Source organism: Bos taurus, chromosome 13, assembly GCF_002263795.3.
Source record: "Bos taurus isolate L1 Dominette 01449 registration number 42190680 breed Hereford chromosome 13, ARS-UCD2.0, whole genome shotgun sequence".
NCBI lineage: Eukaryota > Metazoa > Chordata > Mammalia > Artiodactyla > Bovidae > Bos > Bos taurus.
This window is the reverse complement of record NC_037340.1, coordinates 32,712,499-32,734,820: the sequence shown is the minus strand read 5'-3', so window position 1 is coordinate 32,734,820 and position 22,322 is coordinate 32,712,499. Positions and strand designations below refer to the sequence as shown.

Here is a 22,322-nt window from a genome sequence, read left to right as displayed (position 1 = left end):
TTTATATCCGGTTCACTCTTTGCTTCTAAGATTAAGTTAATATGAAATTGTCTGAGTTCATTGTTTTTTTGCCCTAAGTATGCAACCATTCGAATATTTTATATGAATCTGAAAGTAATGCATGGAACAGTAATGTTCTGTATTTATGATTAGTTATTATTTGGAATGACTATGAAATATATTTTAAAACTCTGACTTAATGACACTTATGGAGGATTGGCCAGGAATGAAGAAAAGTTGAATCATAAGTTCTTGACTTAATCTGAACAAAGTCTCATACTTTGGTTGCAATTAAGTCCCATACTTTGAAATCAGAGAAATCAGTTCATATTACTACTAATAAAAGCTGATGGGGAAGCTTTACTCTGAAATTTAAAATCTTGAGTTTACTTGGGCTGCACAGTAATTTTTAGAAGCCATTAATAAAAACACTTATTATGTTAGTCCAGGTTTTACAAAAAGCAGAGCCATTACTTAAAATAAGTAACACTGAAAAACCATTCTTGCGTGGGAGAAGATGAACAGACTTTATTTTCCTCATGCAGCAATTCATTTACTATGAGAAATCTTCTCTCTGCATGCCCTTCCATCAGTTCCTAAGAGCTGATCTTCAAAAACACATGTCATATCTATTGCCTGATTGAGGCTAATCTCTCCCCTTCATGAAGAACTACTAGCATTAACAGGATAATGTTGGAAAATACATTCTGAAAGCTGGTGTTTAGATGGCACATCAGTACTTACATCTGACCCTTCAGAGCTCTAGCAGTTAACTATGACCTATACCCTGAAATCTAACCATAGATGAAACTGTACCAGTTCTAAATGAATGCCATTTTCTGTAGGTAGTAATGGAGCAGAGATGATAGAAAGAAATCCTCAGCGACTTAATGAGCACATAAAATGCCATGGAGAAGTGCCAGTCTCATCAAGGACTTAAAAAGGTAGAGTAAATATAAACTATCCAATCAACTCAGAAAAAAAGTCAAATTGTCATCTCATGTTTCATGAAGCTGTAAGGTAAACAGAACCCAAATCAGGGTCTTTTAAGAGTATTCTTTAATCTGATTATCCTGCCAATCATGGCTCAAGAGTCAAGTTCAATGGAAAAAAAAATAGTGCAATAAAGGAGCAGACAAGAAAAATCAGAGGAGTACCCTCCAGCAGTGATGGCTTTTCCCTTTGAAGTAGAGATTCATTTCAAAACTTTTAGTGCTTCTTGGGCTGTAGAAATAATAATTCTATTATTTTTAAATGGTAATGAGTACATTATAATCATAGTTCAGAAATGAAAGTTCTATGAAATTGGTTTTTTCAAGAGGGATTGATCAGAGTGCCTTAAAAGAATACATTTTTAAATCAGGATAATTTAACTGAAGTGGAGATCTGCCCTATAAAATAAAAAGTACACAGATTTCTCTTTTAGAATGTTTGTGATCCCAAAGGAAGAGAGGTCATGACTGGTGGAAGCTTTGACCTCTGCACCCACCTTCAGACAAAAATTAATAGGCAAACTTTGCTGAGAGTGCTCAAATACAAGATCACAAGTTCTAAGGTCTGTTTGTATTGCTGTCTTATTCAAATCTGCAGAGTAGAAATTTTTTTGTGTTGGTTTCTGCTGTACAACAAAGTGAATTGGCTATATGTACGTATATCCCCTGCTCTTGGAACTTCCTCCCCGCCATTCCACCCATCTAGGTCATCCCAGTGCACTGAGCTGAGCTCCCTGTGCTTTACAGCAGCTTCCCCCTAGCTACCTATTTTACACATGGTAGGGTGTGTATATCAGTCCTAACCTCCCAATTTATTCCATCTTTCCCTTGCCCACCCTGTGTCCACATGTCCAGTCTCTATGTCTGCGTCTCTATTCCTGCCCTGCAGAGAGGTTCATCTGTACCATTTTTCAAGATTCCGCATTTATGCATTAATCTTTCTTATTCCTTTACACTTTAGGGCGCCTCGCTCCCTTCTCTATTTTTTTAGAACTGAAATTTATTTTCATCAAAATAAATGGATAGGTAAATTTACTTCACCAATTTCCTTTTTAAGGAAAGCTGTCAGTGTGGCCCACCACACACCGTTGCCCATAGGATATCCTATTTCTTTCTGTGGCATCTACAATGATTTCACAATGAGAGGTCAGTAAAAATCCCAAAAAGAACTTTCTAGAAGTACGACATCCACATTATATCTCTCATGGTAGACATTTACCAGAACTGTGTCTGCTCAGATCCAACGGTTCCAGTAAGGTCAGTGATACACAAGGACAAACTAATGGCATGAACCAATCAAGCAATAAAAGCTGTACCTTAGAAGGAGATAATATGATATTTATGTTATTTATGTTAGCTCTTTTATTGATAGAGTCTTCAGTGTTAACTGATTCTATAAACTTCAATGGTAATTCAATATTATAATTCAATAAGTTGTCAATATTTATAGAATGTCTGAATAAAATCTTTACTGTCATTATTAGTTACTTAGATCAATTCAAATATTGGTCTTTACTCTTTTAAGTTAGTAACAAATTTAATAACAAAACCAGAGATGTACAGAAATAGACAATTACAGGCCTTTACTCTTGACAAGTTTTTATCAAGCACTGATTCTACTGGAAAGGCAATTCTGGATTTTTCCTACAAACTCCAGTTGCCATTAACTACCTGGTCCATAATCCCCGTTTATATAACTCAGAAACATCATCACTGCTAAGCTTGAAGATGTTCAAGCTTTACTTTCTAAGATTTAACCACAGGAAAGTGTGGTTCATTAAGAAAATCATGATCGTGTTCTTTGTATGTGTAAAGATCATCTGTGGTTTCTGCCATCTCGGATGTATTCTCTTTTCCAGAAACAAATAGAGTTTCCTTTGGAAATTCTCTTCCTCTATTGTATGCTGGCTTGACAGGAGTCTGTCAAGTTTTCCCCTATTCTGGCCTGAAAAGATCCTCTGTGGTCCTCTCCCCCAGGAATGTGAACCTTGACACAAGCCAACTTGAGATGAGTTTTACACTCGTCTCAGAAGAAGGGTCCAGCCATGATTTCCAACACTCCCATCCTGATTTTCAAATGTTCTTTGATTCTCTGAGCTCTCCTCAAACAATTCTGTGTACAGAAATCATAGTGAGAGAAGATCAAAAATTAAATGAAGATGGTCCATCATGGAGATGCAGATTCTAAGGGTGTGGGATGGTTCCAAGGATCTGCATTTCTTGGACAAACAATAATTTGTCCAAGAATTCTTAGGCCAGTGATCAGAGAACACACTCAAAAACACCACTGTAAATTGTCAATGAATTCTATGTTTAAATGAAAAAGAGGTGATTTCTGTCCTGTATCATTAAATTATCTTGTGCTGTGCTTAGTTGCTCAGTTATGTCTGACTCTTTGTCACCCCATGAATTGCAAGCCCACCAGGCTCCTCTGTCCATGGGGATTCTCCAAGAAAGAATACTGAAGTGGGTTGCCATGCCCTCCTCCAGGGGATCTTCCCAACCCAAAGAGCAAACCCAGGTCTCCCACATTGTAGGCAGATTCTTTACCATCTGAGCCACCAGAGAATTCTGACTTCCAGGCTCCTCTGTCCATGGAATTCTCCAGGCCAGAATACTGGAGTGGGAAGCCATTCCTTTTCCAGGGGCTCTTCCCAACCCAGGGATTGAACCCAGGTCTCCTGCATTGCAGGTGACTTCTTCATCATCTGAGCCACAAGGGAAGACCTTAATTATCCTAAGTACTCTTTATAAAGCTTTGGAAAGTGATGATTAATACGTAAAAAAGTGTGTTACCTTGAGAGAGAAGAGAAATTCTTGATCTTTTGATTGATTCTTTTTTTAAACTTCCCCTTTCCTGCCATCCTGCTCTCACCCCTTTCAATTGGAACCCTTGAAAATCATGAAGAAGCTTCTGTTCCTGATGAGAGTGTGTCCTATTAATCTTTGTAGAAAAAAGGTTTCGATCTGCTCCCTTTGAATGACTATCACTTTATTTCATAGTCTGGTATCTGCTCAAAAGAACAATCTGATTTTCCTGATAATGAAATGACCAATGAGAACTCAATGATTCATTTGGGGAAAAAGTGAGAGATAGAAACTCTAACATACTCAGGGCCTTAGAAACTCTGAGGCTTTGCTCAGAGTCCTTCATTCTGCATTGTTGTTTGGAAATCAGAGTGGGTTATATAAATTATTTATTCTCTTGGTGATGGAGAGGAGAATGGTGAATGCCTCACGACAAAACTACAAGGGAAAAAAAAAACCCAGTAAACAAAAATATGAAGCTGCTTCTGATTCAAACAGAAGAGAATTGGCTGTTGTGTCAAGGTAATACCAAGAAAGAACAAATAGAGGAGCCTAGCTCAATGGGAAGCAGATCTATTGAGCAGAAAGGTCATCTGGCAATAGAAGCCCTCTGAACCAACAGCACAAAAGGCTGCATCAGAGCACGGCTACCCGCCTGGGCTTCAGTGGGGGAAGGAGGATGGAGGCATTTCCTAAAATAGGTGCCCCCAAGTTATATATGGCAAAGACATCAGGTAACACATAGAACCTTTAATTCAAGGCTTCAAAAAACAATATGGTGGGTTTTTTATTTTTCAATGGCTGTGTTTAAAGACACTCTCACATTTTTAAAAATTTGCAATTGGAGGATAATTGCTTAACAATGTAGTGTTGGTTTCTGCCATACAATGTGAATCAGCTGTAAGTATACATATATCCCTTCCCTCTTGAGCAAATATTTTACAAAACATTTTTAAAAAACGTATTTACCTATTTGGTGAAAGGTGTTTGTTTTTTTTTCCTGGTCACAGAGCTTGCAGGATGTTAGCTCCCCGACCAGGGGTCAAACCTGTGCCCCCTGCAGTGGAAGCATGGAGTCCTAATAACCAGTGTTTTAAAATGAAGCTAGTTTGTAACATTTGGGTTAATCACAGACTGAATGGACATGAGTTTGAGCAGCGCAGGCAGATGGTGAGGGATAGGGAAGCCTGGATGCTGAAGTCCATGGGGGTAGCAAAAAGTCAGGCACAACTTAGCGACTGAACAACAACATCATTGAAATCAAACTCAGCTCTCTCCTATACTCAAGCAGGTCCTTGCTGTGGGCAAACAAGCTGATTCTTGCTTGAGATCATTTAAAGAAATAACCAGAATCTAACCTATATAATGAAAAGAGACCCAAAGAGTAAATGATTATATAGTTTCAAACTCTTGCAACAAAATTAATCTTCTGGTTTAGAGATAAAAAAGAGACAGAGGAACCCAACTTTATACATGATCAGAAAACTGTGTGTATATATGTGTACATCTACTTATACACATATACACATGTATATAATGCAATTTATGTAAATATAGAATTAAAATTGCATTATTATAATGACCATCAGAAAGAGAAGGGTGGTCATGGAAAAGTAAGAATTTGATCATATTTCTCTATTGATTTATTTATTCAATAAAAATGTCTTGAATGTTGGCCAAAGGCCAGGCATTCTTTCTGGACAATAGGGATGTGACACTGCAAAGGGAAAAAACAGAACATGAACTTCAGAGGTGGGTGTCAGACACATAAAGGACTGATTATGATCAGATAGAGTAAGTACTACTATTGAAAAAGAGCAAGGATGCCTGCCCTAGACTTGGGAGCAGACTCTATGAGAAGCAGAGGCCAAAGGTGGTGGGAAGTGAATGACATTAATGCTACTGGGACATTAGAGTGTGAAGATGCTAAGGGTTAAGGCCTAGGATACAAACAAAGGCTTGATCAAGGAGGGTCTTGTAATAGAACTACCATACGACCAAGCGATCCTACTTCTGGGCATATACCCAGAGAAAACCATAATTCAGAAAGATATGTGCAACTCAATGTTCATTGCAGCCCACTGTTTACAATAGCTAGGACATGGAAGAAATCTAGATGCCCATCAACAAATGAATGGATAAACAAGACGTGGTACATATATACAATGGAACATTAGTCAGCCATTAAAAAGGAATGGAATTGGGTCATTTGTAGAGATGTGTATAAACCTAGAGACTGTCAGAGTGAAGTCAGAAGGAGAAAAACAAATATTGTATATTAACATATGTGTGGAATCTAGAAAAATGGTACAGATGAACTTAGTTGCAAAACAAAGACATACACAGATATAGAAAACAAATGTATGAATATCAAGCAGGGAAGGAGGGGTAGGATGAATTGGGAGATTGGGACAGACATAAATACACTATTGATACAATGTGAAAAATAGATAATGAATGAGAACCTACTCATAGCACAGGGAACTCTACTCCATGCTCTGAGGTCACCTAAATGGGAAGGCAATCCAAAAAAGAGGGGAGATATGTAAACATATGGCTGATCCACTTTGCTGTACAGCAGAAACTAACACAACACTGTAAAGCAACCATATGCCAAAAAAAATTAATTAAAAAAAGAAGGGCCTTGTTTTATAACATGTTGCTTGGATTGTCCTGTTATTCCCAGAGAATGGAAATCCACTGAGGATTTTAAGCAAGGAAATAACATGCTTACTTTTGAGAAAAATCACAACGGTGACTGCAAGGTGGAGAAAGGAATGTTGAAGAATGAAGGCTAAGACATTGGGATGAGTCAGGAAGCTCCCACAGCAATGCGGGGGGAATAACTGGAGCCTAGACGAGGGTGTAGCTAGGTGCAGGAGAGAAGAGAACAGATTCCAGAGTGATTGAAAGGGATGACTGGATCTCAGAGGCAAGAGAAAGGACAATGACTCACATCTGGTTTGGACCACCGGGCGGATGACGATGCCTTTTAATCTGATCTGCATTGTGGAATTAGAGACGGGTTTTGGTGGGAGAGGGAAGAGAGAAGCAGAGATGAGGAAGACCAGAACAAAGGTGACTGAATTCCACCTTCATTGGCTGTGTCTGCAGTGTCTGCTGTTTCCGGATAAAGAAAAGAGGAGACTTTGGATGGTTCTGTGGGTCTGAAACTTGGAGGAAAGATCTGAGCTGGACATACTGATTTAGTGGCCATCAGCATAGACACAGAATAGTCCCAGCTATCATTTTTGCCATTTCTACTAAGGCACTTTTCTTTAGCTTTTCCTTCTTTTAACCCTTCCTCACATGTATGTTGGTATTCATCAGTTTCTCTAAGAATTGAAAACAGAGGTATGACCATGAAAACAAGTAACAGTATAAAAAGAAAATGAAAATCTAATCTGTATGGAAGAAGAAATAGGAGGAGATATATGGAAACAGGCAAACGAGGCATCACAGAAGTGAAGACAGAGATGGTTCAAGAGAGTCAGATGCGGCCAAAACCAATGGATCTGACTCTTGGCCCATTTTGACTGGAGGAAGATGATTCACCAGGCCAGCATAAATTAATGGAAATATTTTCTCAGATGATTTATGTTACTCTGCTCAGACCTTGTATATCCCTTCAGACCTTCTGTTACCTAGGAAATATTCTGACAATTAAGGCAATTCAGAGTGCATATGAATTCAAAAGGACTTGACCATTCTTCGAGAAACAGTTCTTAGCCTGCAAAGCAAAGTGTTTGAGCCCTCTCCCATTTTTGAGCACATCAACTACCCCCTCAGAAGACAGGCCTAAGAATCAGCCAAAACCTACCTTTCTTGTGTCAAAGTACTTGGAGTGCTTATGGAAATTTCTCAGCTAACAGATTCCTCCACTTCTGGATTATTTTCACTCCATGCATTTCAAGCAGACTGTTTTTTAATGGGCTAGGATAGGCGTTATATACATTATTTTATATCTTATAAGCCTTCCTGGAGGGAGATAAAGGATACAGGCATTTACCACATTCAATGTTTATTACAAAAAAAAAGTACTTGTTGTTAAAAGTCTAGCAACATAAACAGTAAAATCTCACCTGGTCCTTGATAAGCCCACTTCTGTGAGCCACCCACACATTGGTATAGCCTTCTTGGCCTCTTCTTAAATACTGCTGCTGCTGCTGCTGCTAAGTCGCTTCAGTCATGTCCGACTCTGTGCAACCCCATAGACAGCAGCCTACCAGGCTCCCCCGTCCCTGGGATTCTCCAGGCAATAACACTGGAGTGGGTTGCCATTTCCTTCTCCAGTGCATGAAAGTGAAAAGTGAAAATGAAGTCGCTCAGTCGTGTCCGACCCTCAGCAACCCCATGGACTACAGCCTTCCAGGCTCCTCCATCCATGGGATTTTCCAGGCAAGAGTACTGGAGTGGGGTAACATTTCCTTCTCCATCTTAAATACTATATAGACATAAACACAAACACCCAAAGAGACATAAACACAAATACCCATGTAGTCATAAACAAAAATATCACATAGACATAAATCAGATCAGTCGCTCAGTCATGGTCTGACTCTTTGCGACCCCATGAATCGCAGCACACCAGGCCTCCCTGTCCATCACCAACTCCCGAAGTTCACTCAGACTCACGTCCATTGAGTCAGTGATGCCATCCAGCCATCTCATCGTCTGTTGTCCCCATCTCCTCTTGCCCCCAATCCCTCCCAGCATCAGAGTCTTTTCCAATGAGTCAACTCTTCACATGAGGTGGCCAAAGTACTGGAGTTTCAGCTTTAGCATCATTCCTTCCAAAGAAATCCCAGGGCTGATCTCCTTCAGAATGGACTGGTTGGATCTCCTTGCAGTCCAAGGGACTCTCAAGAGTCTTCTCCAACACCACAGTTCAAAAGCATCAATTCTTCGGCGCTCAGCCTTCTTCACAGTCCAACTCTCACATCCATACATGACCATAGGAAAAACCATAGCCTTGACTAGACGGACCTTTGTTGGCAAAGTAATGTCTCTGCTTTTGAATATGCTATCTAGGTTGGTCATAACTTTCCTTCCAAGGAGTAAGCGTCTTTTAATTTCATGGCTGCAGTCACCATCTGCAGTGATTTTGGAGCCCCCAAAAATAAAGTCTGACACTGTTTTCACTGTTTCCCCATCTATTTCCCATGAAGTGATGGGACCGGATGCCATGATCTTCGTTTTCTGAATGTTGAGCTTTAAGCCAACTTTTTCACTCTCCACTTTCACTTTCATCAAGAAGCTTTTGAGTTCCTCTTCACTTTCTGCCATAAGGGTGGTGTCATCTGCATATCTGAGGTTATTGATATTTCTCCCGCTAATCTTGATTCCAGCTTGTGTTTCTTCCAGTCCAGCGTTTCTCATGATGTACTCTGCATATAAGTTAAATAAACAGGGTGACAATATACAGCCTTGACGAACTCCTTTTCCTATTTGGAACCAGTCTGTTGTTCCATGTCCAGTTCTAACTGTTGCTTCCTGACCTGCATACACATTTCTCAAGAGGCAGGTCAGGTGGTCTGGTATTCCCATCTCTTGAAGAATTTTCCACAGTTTATTGTGATCCACACAGTCAAAGGCTTTGGCATAGTCAATAAAGCAGAAATAGATGCTTTTCTGGAACTCTCTTGCTTTTTCGATGATCCAGCGGATGTTGGCAATTTGCTCTCTGGTTCCTCTGCCTTTTCTAAAACCAGCTTGAACATCAGGAAGTTCATGGTTCACATATTGCTGAAGCCTGGCTTGGAGAATTACCCTCGTCCAAGGTAAGGAGCAATGGCTGTGCTCTGCTGGAGCAGCCGTGAAGAGATACCCCACGTCCAAGGTAAAAGAAACCCAAGTAAGATGGTAGGTGTTGCAAGAGGTCATCAGAGGGCAGACACACTGAAACCATACTCACAGAAAACTAGTCAATCTAATCACACTAGGACCACAGCCTTGTCTAATTCAATGAAACTAAGCCATGCACATGGGGCAACCCAAGATGGGCAGGTCATGGTGGAGAGATCTGACAGAATGTGGCCCACTGGAGAAGGGAATGGCAAACCATTCCAGTATTCTTGCCTTGAGAACCCCATGAACACTATGAAAAAGCAAAATGATAGGATACTGAAAGAGAAACTCCCCAGGTCAGTAGGTGCCCAATATGCTACTGGAGATCAGTGGAGAAATAACTCCAGAAAGAATGAAGGGATGGAGCCAAAGCAAAAGAATACCCAGCTGTGGATGTGACTGGTGATAGAAGCAAGGTCCGATGCTGTAAAGAGCAATATTGCATAGGAACCTGGAATGTCAGGTCCATGAATTGAGGCAAATTGGAAGTGGTCAAACAAGAGATGGCATGAGTGAATGTCGACATTCTAGGAATCAGCGAACTGAAATGGTCTGGAATGGGTGAATTTAACTCAGATGACCATTATATCTACTACTGTGGGCAGGAATCCCTCAGAAGAAATGGAGTGGCCATCATGGTCAACAAAAGAGTCCGAAATGCAGTACTTGGATGCAATCTCAAAAATGACAGAATGATCTCTGTTTGTTTCCAAGGCAAACCATTCAATATGACAGTAATCCAAGTCTATGCCCCGACCAGTAATGCTGAAAAAGCTGAAGTTGAACAGTTCTATGAAGACCTACAAAACCTTTTAGAACTAACACCCAAAAAATGTCCTTTTCATTATAGGGGACTGGAATGCAAAAGTAGGAAGTCAAGAAACACCTGGAGTAACAGGCAAATTTGGCCTTGGAATATGAAATGAAGCAGGGCAAAGACTAATAGAGTTTTGCCAAGAAAATGCACTGATCATAACAAACACCATCTTCCAATAACACAAGAGAAGACTCTATACATGGACATCACCAGATGGTCAACACCGAAATCAGATTGATTATATTCTTTGCAGCCAAAGATGGAGAAGCTCTACACAGTCAGCAAAAACAAGACCTGGAGCTGACTGTGGCTCAGACCATGAACTCCTTATTGCCAAATTCAAACTTAAATTGAAGAAAGTAGGGAAAACCACTAGACCATTTAGGTATGACCTAAATCAAATCCCTTATGATTATACAGTGGAAGTGAGAAATAGATTTAAGGGCCTAGATCTGGTAGACAGAGTGCCTGATGAACTATGGAATGAGGTTCGTGACATTCTACAGGAGACAGGGATCAAGACCATCCCCATCGAAAAGAAATGCAAAAAAGCAAAATGGCTGTCTGGGGAGGCCTTACAAATAGCTGTGAAAAGAAGAGAAGTGAAAAGCAAAGGAGAAAAGGAAAGATATAAACATCTGAATGCAGAGTTCCAAAGAATAGCAAGAAGAGATAAGAAAGCCTTCTTCAGCGATCAATGCAAAGAAATAGAGGAAAACAACAGAATGGGAAAGACTAGGGATCTCTTCAAGAAAATCAGAGATCCCAAAGGAACATTTCATGCAAAGATGGGCTTGATAAAGGACAGAAATGGTATGGACCTAACAGAAGCAGAAGATATTAAGAAGAGATGGCAAGAATACACAGAAGAACTGTACAAAAAAGATCTTCACGACCCAGATAATCACGATGGTGTGATCACTGACCTAGAGCCAGACATCCTGGAATGTGAAGTCAAGTGGGCCTTAGAAAGCATCACTATGAACAAAGCTAGTGGAGGTGATGGAATTCCAGTTGAGCTATTCCAAATCCTGAAAGATGATGCTGTGAAAGTGCTGCACTCAATATGCCAGCAAATTTGGAAAACTCAGCAGTGGCCACAGGACTGGAAAAGGTCAGTTTTCATCCCAATCCCAAAGAAAGGCAATGTCAAAGAATGCTCAAACTACCGCACAATTGTACTCATCTCACACGCTGGTAAAGTAATGCTCAAATAGACATAAATACAAACACCCAAATAGACATAAACACAAACACTGATATAAACGTAAACACAAATGCCCATACAGACATGAACACAAATACCATACAAACAGAAACAAAAACCCATATAGTTGTTGTTGTTCAGTTGCTAAGTCATGTCCAGCTCTTTGCAATGTCATGGATTGCAGCATGCCAGGCTCCTCTGTCCTCCACTATCTCCCAGAGTTTGTTCAAACTCATGTCCATTGAGTCAAAGATGCTATCTAACCATTTCATCCTCTGCCACCCTCTTCTCCTGTTGCCTTCAATCTTTCCCAGCATCAGGGTCTTTTCCAATGAGTTGGCTCTTCACATCAGGTGGCCAAAATATTGGAGCTTCAGCTTCAGCATCAGTCCTTTCAATGAATATTCAGGGTTGATTTCCTTTAGGATTGAGTGGTTTGATCTCCTTGCAGTCTAAGGGACTCTCAAGAATCTTCTCCAGCACCACAATTTGAAAGTATCAATTCCTCAGTGCTCAGATAGACATAAACACAAATACTTATAAAGACATAAACTCAAATACCCATATAGACATAAACACATGTATAGAGCACATGATTATACTATGTACAATGCTCTGCAACTTAATTTGTACGTAACATATTCTCAGAATGTAGACCTCCTTCTCTATTGGTCTATACAGATCCAACTTTCTCTTTAATGCTGTTATTATTCCTGTACACACGGTAAGTCATTTGTTTTCCTACTGTTGGATATTCTTGTTAGGTCAAACACATCTTTAGTGTTCTCATAAACTCCTTTAACTCTAGCATTAGGCTAGGCCTTCCTGAAGTAGGGGATTAGGGATTCAATTCCTCTCTTGTATTTTGAGCTTTCAGGATAGTCCTCAGCAAAGAGCAGGCACTGAATAATTGCTTCATGAATGAACGGGTGGATGATGATGACCACAGCTCCTGGGCATAAGATAAACTTTACAGAGGCTTCTTTAAAACAATGAACTCATCCTTCCCAAAGTGATGGCTCTTTCTCTACAACTTTCTTACCCCAGGAGAAGTAGTGCTCAGATGCAGGGGGAGGGGGCATGACAATAACTAAAACAGTTTACAATTAAGCACTTATTCCGTGCCAAGTATTTTTATTGTCTAACTCATGTAATGTTTACAGTCAACCTATGGGTAAGGTTCTGCAGTTACTCCTTATTAACAGAAAGGGAAATAGAGGCACAGGGTGATGGAGTGACTTGCCCAAAGGCCTACAATGTACAGACTCTGTGCCCATGCTCCAGTCTGTCACACATATGTTAAAGCACATCTTCCATGACATGATCCTCTACATAGAAAACCCTAAAGACTCCACCAGAAAATTACTAGAACTAATCAATGATTATAGTAAAGTTGCAGGATATAAAATCAACACACAGAAATCCCTTGCATTCCTATACACTAATAATGAGAAGACTGAAAGAGAAATTAAGGAAACAATTCCATTCACTATTGCAACGGAAAGAATAAAATACTTAGGAATATATCTACCTAGAGAAACTAAAGACCTATACATAGAAAACTATAAAACACTGGTGAAAGAAATCAAAGAGGACACTAATAGATGGAGAAATATACCATGTTCATGGATTGGAAGAATCAATATAGTGAAAATGAGTATACTACCCAAAGCAATTTATAGATTCAATGCAATCCCTATCAAGCTACCAACGGTATTCTTCACAGAGCTAGAACAAATAATTTCACAATTTGTATGGAAATACAAAAAACCTCGAATAGCCAAAGCTATCTTGAGAAAGAAGAATGGAACTGAAGGAATCAAGCTACCTGACTTCAGGCTCTAGTACAAAGCCACAGTTATCAAGACAGTATGGTACTGGCACAAAGACAGAAATATTGATCAATGGAACAAAATAGAAAGCCCAGAGATAAATCCACACACATATGGACACCTTATCTTTGACAAAGGAGGCAAGAATATACAATGGATTAAAGACAATCTTTTTAACAAGTGGTGCTGGGAAATCTGGTCAACTACTTGTAAAAGAATGAAACTAGAACACTTTCTAACACCATACACAAAAATAAACTCAAAATGGATTAAAGATCTAAACATAAGACCAGAAACTATAAAATTCCTAGAGGAGAACATAGACAAAACACTCTCTGACATACATCACAGCAGGATCCTTTATGACCCACCTCCCAGGATATTGGAAATAAAAGCAAAAATAAACAAATGGGACCTAATTAAACTTAAAAGCTTCTGCACATCAAAGGAAACTATTAGCAAGGTGAAAAGACAGCCTTCAGAATGGGAGAAAATAATAGTAAATGAAGCAACTGACAAACAACTAATCTCAAAAATATACAAGCAACTCCTACAGCTCAACTCCAGAAAAATAAATGACCCAATCAAAAAATGGGCCAAAGAACTAAATAGACAGTTCTCCAAAGAAGACATACAGATGGCTAACAAACACATGAAAAGATGCTCAACATCACTCATTATCAGAGAAATGCAAATCAAAACCACTATGAGGTACCATTTCACGCCAGTCAGAATGGCTGTGATCCAAAAGTCTACAAGCAATAAATGCTGGAGAGGGTGTGGAGAAAAGGGAACCCTCTTACACTGTTGGTGGGAATGCAAACTAGTACAGCCACTATGGAGAACAGTGTGGAGATTCCTTAAAAAACTGGAAATAGAACTGCCTTATGATCCAGCAATCCCACTGCTGGGCATACACACTGAGGAAACCAGAAGGGAAAGAGACACGTGTACCCCAGTGTTCATCACAGCACTCTTTATAATAGTCAGGACATGGAAGCAACCTAGATGTCCATCAGCAGATGAATGGATAAGAAAGCTGTGGTACATACACACAATGGAGTATTACTCAGCCATTAAGAAGAATACATTTGAATCAGTTCTAGTGAGGTGGATGAAACTGGAGCCTATTATACAGAGTGAAGTAAGCCAGAAAGAAAAACACCAATACAGTATACTCATGCATATATATGGAATTTAGAAAGATGCTAACAATAACCCTGTGTATGAGACAGCAAAAGAGACACTGATGTATAGAACAGTCTTATGGACTCTGTTGCAGAGGGAGAGGGTGGGAAGATTTGGGAGAATGGCATTGAAACATGTATAATATCATTTATCAAACGAGTTGCCAGTCCAGGTTCGAGGCATGATACTGGATGCTTGGGGCTAGTGCACTGGGATGACCCAGAGGGATGGTATGGGGAGGGAGGAGGGAGGAGGGTTCAGGATGGGGAACACATGTATACCTGTGGCAGATTCATTTTGATATTTGGCAAAACTAATACAATTTGTAAAGTTTAAAAATAAAATAAAATTTAAAAAAAAATAAAGCACATCTTCCTGCTCCCATGTTTACTGCATTATTCACAGTAGGGAAGACAGGAAACAGCCTAAGTGTCCATCAATGGATGAATAGATCAAGATGTGGGAAATATATATATGTGTGTGTGTGTATATATATATATGTGTGTATGTATGTGGTCCGTCTAGTCAAAGATACTATTTTTTCCAGTAGTCATGTACAGATATGATATTTGGATTATAAAGAAAGCTGAGCACTGAAGAATTGATGCTTTTGAACTGTGGTGTTGGAGAAGACTCTTTAGAGTCCCTTGGACTGCAAGGAGATCCAACCAGTCCATCCTCAAGAAAATCAGTCCTGGGTGTTCTTTGGAAGGACTGATGCTAAAACTGAAACTCCAATACTTTGGCCACCTCATGCGAAGAGTTGACTCACTGGAAAAGAGTCTGATGCTAGGAGGGACTAGGGGCAGGAGGAGAAGGGGACAACAGAGGATGAGATGGTTGGATGGCATCACTGACTCAATGGACATGAGTTTGAGTAAGCTCCGGGAGTTGGTGATGGACAGGGAAGCCTGGCATGCTGCAGTCCATGGGGTCTCAAAAGAGTCAGACACGACTGAGCAACTGAACTGAACTGATATATGTGTATGTGTATGTGAGTGTGTGTGTCTACACACACCCACCACTGGATAATTAAGAATTGGTATACATACACACAGGGCTTCCCTGATGGCTCAGTTGGTAAAGAATCCGCCTGCAATGCAGGAGACCCCAGTTTGATTCCTGGGTTGATCCTTGGAGAAGGGAAAGGCTACCCTTTCCCTGGGTAGCCTGGAGAATTCCATGGAATGTATAGTTCATGGGGTTGCAAAGAGTCAGACAAGACTGAGTGACTTTCACTTCACATACAAACACTCACACAATAAAGTATTATTCAGCCATGAAAAAGAAGGAAATCTTGTCATTTGTGACAACATAGTTGGATCTTGAGGGCATTATGTTAACTGAAATAAGTCAGAGAACAAATACTACAAGGTATCACTTACTTGTAGAGTTGAAAAAAGAAGTAAAAAACTCATAGGAACAGAGAAATAGTAAAGTGGTTGCCAGGGTCTGGAGGTTGGGGGAAATAGGGAAAGATTGGTAAAAAGGTACAAATTTTCAGCTCTGAGATGAATAAAATCTGTGGATCTAATAAATGACATAGTGTCTTGAGTTGATAACACTGTCTTGTAGAATTGAAATCTGCCAAAAGAGTGGAACTTGAATATTCCCATCAAAAAGAAAGAAAGAATAAAGATAAATATGTGATGGATGATGTGTTCATTAACTAGATGGGTGGAATCCTTTCATGATTTATTCATTTATCAAATCATTACAAGGTACCCTTAAAATATCTCATAATTTTGTCAAATATATACCTCAAAATAACTGAAAAAATTTAAATGTTATCTTCCTAAAAATAAGTTCACAATCAAAACTGCCTCTCCAGTGGGAAGAAAAGCAGTGAGTGATAACGAAATGAGCTGAGAAGACTCAAAAGCAACTTAGAGGATCCCACGTCTCTGAAAATTCATCAACAAGCTTATTTTCAGAACACACCCAAAGGTTGCAAACTGCTAACTTAATTTCATCTCCCCCCTCTGTGCTCCTTAACATTTATAGGCCTGCTCATCTTTCTCATTTTCTATTAATAAAATGTCCCCATGTACCAAAGCTTATAATTAAAGCAAAATTTAAAGCTCTGAAAAACTGAAGTCGTCAAGTAGCATTTTAACTGTGAAATATTTTAAATACTCATGGTTGTCATTTCTGAAGCTGAGGTCTACTGCTCTGATATAAGCATCCATCATCTTAAGAATATTTTCACATTCCAGAAAAATGAGTATGAATTAAAAATATTTTTAGGATTAACAGCACTTGACAAATTTGAGGGATCGAATTAAGGATTTTAATATGGCCCAAATTAAAAACTATTAAAAACACATGTAGTCCCAAATCTTGAGAAATCTTGAGAAAATACCTTTAAGAGTAGGTCAGGCAAAATATGCATAAATTTGACTTTTAAAGGTCTTAAAAGTCAAGAAGTACCCTTCAAGGACATCTTAAAACATAGCTGGAAAAGGACTACATTATTTAAGATATACAATATATAAATATGCATATAATATATATGTATGTAGATGGCATCACTGACTCGATGGACATGAGTCTGAGTGAACTCTGGGAGTTGGTGATGGACAGGGAGGCCTGGCGTGCTGTGATTCATGGGGTCGCAGAGTCGGACACGACTGAGCGACTGAACTGAACTGAACTGATGTAGATATATACATCTCTATTAAAACTTCTATGCATATGAACTTTATTCCTTTATTTGTTGGGGAAAAAAACTGATGCCTCTAGAAACTCTTTAAAAAGTCTTTCTGCCATAAAAACACATTTCCAGAACATATATAATAAGTTTTTAGCTTAAATTTATTTTCCCTAATAAGAAAATTAGGATAATTTGGAAAAAGTATGAATTGTAAGAAAACCTCTATTAAAAAATACATTACCTACAATTCTGCTAAGCAGAAATCTTTATTCCTTGAACTTCGGTACTTCTCAAGTTCAGTGATAACTGGGTTTTATACTCAAAAGCACTATAAAATTTAGTGTTAATTAAATAGAATTATAATCCCATTATGTTTAAGTTACAACCACACTCCAAACGAGATGCCCAAAATGTGGTACATGGAAGAAAAATAAACTTCAGTTTGAATCTCAGCTTGGCCCCTATCAGACTCCAGGGCTTGTGGCAATACAGTTTCTTCTCTCATTGGAAGTTTTCCCATCTATAAAATGGTGTTATCACTTGCCTTGTTTTTTTGTACTCTTAAAGCTTGTTTTAACATCAAATGAAATGATAGGGCTCCAGGTATTTTGTTAGATAAAGAAGATGCACACACACAGTGGAATATTACTAAGACATGAAGTTTTGTCTTTTGCAACAACACGGATGAACTTGGAAGGTGTTGTGCTCAGTGAAATGTCAGACAGAGAAAGACAAAGACTGTATGTTATCACGTACATATGGAATCTAAAAAAATGAAATAAGTGAATATGACAAAGCAGGAAGGAACTTACAGGTATGAGAACCAACTAGTGGCTACCAATGGGGAGAGGGGAGTGGGGAGGGGAAATAAGAGTAGGGATTAGGGAGGTACAAATGACTACGTATAAATAAGCTACAAGGATATATTATACAGCACAGGGGATACAGACCACATTTTATAATAAATCTATGAAGTATAATCTATAAAAATACTGAATCGCTATGTTGTATGCCTGAAACTAACATAATATTGTAAATCAACTGCACTTCCATTTTAAAATGAGCAATTATCTGCCATTTTCCTCCCTACCATCCCCTCCTGCTCTCTTCCTATAGTCCCTCCAACTCATGATCTCATTTCACTGTGGCTTGCAGAGTCTGAAGAACAACTGTGGAGCAGGCAACACGCTAGGAGCTGACAAACAACATTTAACTGTAAAATGAAAAAAAACCTTCAAGCTTGCCCTATTTTCCCAAATAGACAGATGAGAAAGCTAAAACTCAGAAAAAAAAAAAAAAACCCTCCCCACTATTACACAGTAAATAAACGATGACATTAATAATCAAACCCAGGTCGATTTGATTCCACAGTTTAATTCTGTCTGAATCTACCACGTTGTCACTAGTCATTGTATTATGCTAACCATCAGTTCCTTTTCCTTTTGTCAGTTCTTTTTCAAACAAACAAGCCTCAAAAGACAGAGAACCTAATAGAAAAAGAATCAAGAGATTCAAACAGGTACTTTACAGAAGAAGCTATTCCCCTGGTCAATAAATATACAAGAAGGTGCTTGATTTCAATAGTCATCAGAGAAATACCAAGTCAAGCCATGTATGGGGGCACTTGTTGACTAAAAGACAACTTCAGGTTTGGGTGAGACACTGGTGCTAAGAGTGTAAATTGTTTCAACCACTTTGGAAAGCTCTTCCCCAGTACTGACTTAAGCTGAATATATGTATATGCCCTATGACTTGGCAATTTTATTCCTAGATTTATACTTGACAGAAGTGTATATGTAAACATCAATAAAAGAATATGTCACAAATTTTTATAACAGCAGTATTTACAACAGCCCCAAACTGGAAAATACCTGAATGCCTCTCAACAGTAGTTATGGGTCATTATATTATGGTCTAGTCACACAATGGAATACTATACAGCCAGTAGGAGTAGCAGGAAACAGATGTAACTATATGCAACCATATGGGTTAATCTCCCAAGAGAAGGATGAATGACATTAACCAAACCAAACAAGAGTAGAGATGAAATAAGTCCATTTATATAAAATCTGGAAACAGGAAAACAGCTTCCATGATGCTGGAAGCCAGATTAGAGGGTACTGTGGAGGAATGGGGAGCTGACTGGCGAGGGGGGGATTGGATAAGGGTTCTGACAGTACTTGGATTCTTGATTCTGCTGTTGTTACACAAAGTTGTTCACTTTGGGAACTTTCACCAGATTTGACACTTAAGATTTCTGCACTTTTCTGCATGGAAGCTACACTTCAATAGAGTCTACCCCAAAAGAGTCAGTGTCAATCTCTGCTCCCCCAAAGCATGCAAATGTCCATATTTTAGAAGTGTTGTACGAGATGCACACTCAACTTACGAGGCTTCTATATCTTTTTATATTTAAGAGTATTTATTCAGCTGACAGATTTTGTTGTCATTTAATAAAATAACAATAGAAGGACAGCTGAGATAAAAGTAGGAATTACGTCTGAGCTACGGAGCTGGGATCTAAAAGAATGATTGTTCAGTATAAATAAAATCTTGAAGACTTGATCATGAGTTCAAATACTCAATAATGTCAAAAAGAGGCATATGCACCAAGTCTTACAGAGAAGGAGAGGGGCCACAGACTACAGGGCATTCACTGGACAATTTTTGAATATGAAGACAACATTACACAAGTTAGGAGAGGGCTTCTAATAAAGGTGATAGCTGTGGAAGGGAGAAACCTAGAAACAAAGGACTATAGCAAATGTATGTAACTTTATTCAAAACCCATAGAACGTTCATATTCTTTCTGAGATGTGAGACTAGGAGGAGTCCTTGAGAAAACTGTCATACTAAAATAAGGTATAAGAAGTAGTGGAGGATTGAGATACACATACAAACACATTATACTAATAACCGAATTATACAAATGACTGAATTATCCATTATACCTAATATATGTATTTTTACATATACACACATACTTAATGCCAAAGCTTTAGTTGGAATTTAATACTGGCATGGTCTAAGTCATCATCCCACTAAATTGATAATATATTAGCGAAAGGCCACCAGGACAGTCCACTTAGTGGACGAGGCCTCATCACTCCTGCTGCCCATGGGTTTGTGTGTCCTTCGCCCTGCTGCCCACCTGTTTATTCAATGAGCAGCTTCCCGACTCCACACGTTGTCTGCTTGGCAGGCAAGTGAGAAGTCTCATGGTCAGATACATACATGAAGAGTCCTTTTCCTCCAAGGAAAATGAAATATGTTTCAGATTTAACATACTACAGCGCTGGGTTGACTATCTATAAAGAAAACGACAATCCATACATTAAACTGCCAGAGAAAAGAGGCTAGAATAGCAGCAAGTGGGTTACAGGTTAGAGTTCCTAAGAGAGAAATGGTCTAAAATAAAGGAAAACTTGTTTCTAGTGACCAAGGTATATGAATTTCTTTAATATTCGAGGTATATTTGTGCTGTATATTTTGTGGCTCCTTCACCAAAATATAGGGTAAAAAAAGTTTGAAAATTAGCAGATGAACCAAATCTCTAACCTTTCAGTAAAGACCCCAGAAGATACGGTTTATGCTGTCTCTTCTATTTATTTACATGATGTCAGAAAAAGGACAAAAATAAGCTGGGTAAGAAAAATGACTATTTTGTTTGAGGCTTTCAGATTCTTTCAGAATTCCTCTAGTGAGAAGGCTACATATTCACAGATTTCTTCTCATTCATTATATAAGAACAAACAGAAATACATGAAACTAAGGAATTGTCAATCTTCATGAGTCTATAAAAATACGGATTTTAAATTTCAAATGATGTCTATCTTTAATTTCAAGATTTTCTTTATGTGGATAATTTTATACCTTAAAAACTTTCTAATACTTATTTCCAAATCCTATTTAAAAGCAATTAATCTTGCTGTTGGGAAAAATCATTCCTGCAGATGTCATCTTTAAAAATCTTGCTGGCACTACTACTACATTTATTCCTTACATGTCAACTGTTGAGTCCAAATGACAAATGACCCTGAATAGATAACCGGCACAAAAACCTTTAAGAGACTTCGTAAGCTTTTACTATTGAATAAAATTGAATATTCTCTTTAAGATCTGATAGGAATACAACTATCCCTTTCACAGCCCTGGTCTCTAATAACTTTATTAGGTTGATCATATCAGATTTTGACCTTGTTTGTCCTGGCCGTGTCACATATCTCTCTCATAGTGGCCAATTTTCCAAGGTCACAGATTTCTTTACACTCTGCCCTTAAGTATTGATGAGCTCTTTGTCGATTTCCTATTTGTTTTGCAGCCAGGAATCTCAGATCAGTGTTAGCACCGCAGTTTGTCCAGCCTGCATAAACCCCTTGTTGCCTTTCACATCACTCCCCGAAAATCAAGTAGCCACACGCAATGCAAAAGGAGGCTGGAAATAAAGCCAGCACTTCCTCTGAGCTTGTCGGCTAGCATACTGCACTGCATCTTTCAATTAGCATCCAATTATTTTAAGTAGTGATACTTCAGTGTTTGTGTAAGCCTGCCTTGTAGAATTTAATACTCAGACAGCCATTTTGCAAAACACAGCAGGTCCATGAAATAAGGGCTATTTCAGTGAAAGAGTCACAGAATGATAAAGCTGCTGTAAATGCTGGCGTAACTGCAACAGCTGTGTCATGCATCAAATAATTATCATCTACTCTTTTTCTAAAGCTGTTCAAAACAGGATTTAAAAGGAGCTTCTGTGGCTATCTTTAATTTGACAAACTCCGTGGTATCTCTCCCTAAAAAGATTTTTTTTCATGCCATCATTCAAAGATGAAAACAGCACTACTCTACGTAAAAGAGAATATCAACTGGTTTGAACTGATACAGACCTCTGAGAAAATACACTTCCCAAGCAATCCCAGTGCAAGCTATTTCCGACCTTATCAAAGTAACCCGGCATGAAAGATACATTTAAAAAAAAAAA

The 22,322-nt window shown here is 38.8% G+C and overlaps 1 protein-coding gene across 5 annotated transcripts in view; it reads right to left on the bottom strand.

Moving 5' to 3' along the window:
* The window catches only part of CACNB2 (calcium voltage-gated channel auxiliary subunit beta 2), a 425,950-nt gene that overhangs the window by 259,706 nt on the left and 143,922 nt on the right, over positions 1-22,322 (bottom strand).